The sequence below is a fragment of the Falco cherrug genome, unplaced genomic scaffold, assembly GCF_023634085.1.
Source record: "Falco cherrug isolate bFalChe1 unplaced genomic scaffold, bFalChe1.pri scaffold_197, whole genome shotgun sequence".
NCBI classification, from domain to species: domain Eukaryota; kingdom Metazoa; phylum Chordata; class Aves; order Falconiformes; family Falconidae; genus Falco; species Falco cherrug.
Window position 1 is genome coordinate 45,543 of NW_026599377.1, and position 570 is coordinate 46,112.

Genomic DNA, 570 nt, shown 5'->3' on the forward strand with positions numbered 1-570 from the left:
TGCGGGAAAAACGTTTGCCTGTGTCTCTGTGATTTCTAAAGACTGTTGAAGGTTCTTGCCTTCTGTGTGTTTGCAGCACGCCTGAGCTTTCAAGAAAGTAAAAGTTTTAGTGTGTTTCAGGGCAGGTGACTGGAGCCATGTGAATTTGGCACCTTTTTGGACACCATCTGGAAATTCTGCAGGGGAATTATTCTTGTGTGGCTCTGGCTCCCCTGGGAGCTGGAGAAAGACATCCAAATACACTCAAGCTTTTCAGCTGTGTGGCTCAATGTGCTCTGCTTAAAATGAAATGGCTGTTGCTGCAAGCTGGCATTGGGTGCTTCTGGATGTGGGGACCATCTTCTGCCAATTGTGTGTCAGAAGCTTCTCTCAAAAATTGTAGATGTCAAAAATACAAACATTTATGATGGGGAACTCTTGCGAATTTGGAGAACATCATTCTGTTGGCCAACGGCTTACTGTTTGCTCAAGTTATTCCATACAGAAAGAATCCATTTGGTGTTTTGTACAGTGATGTCTGTGACCATAACCTTCCTCAAGCTAAAGCATTCTGTATCACAGCATTAGTCT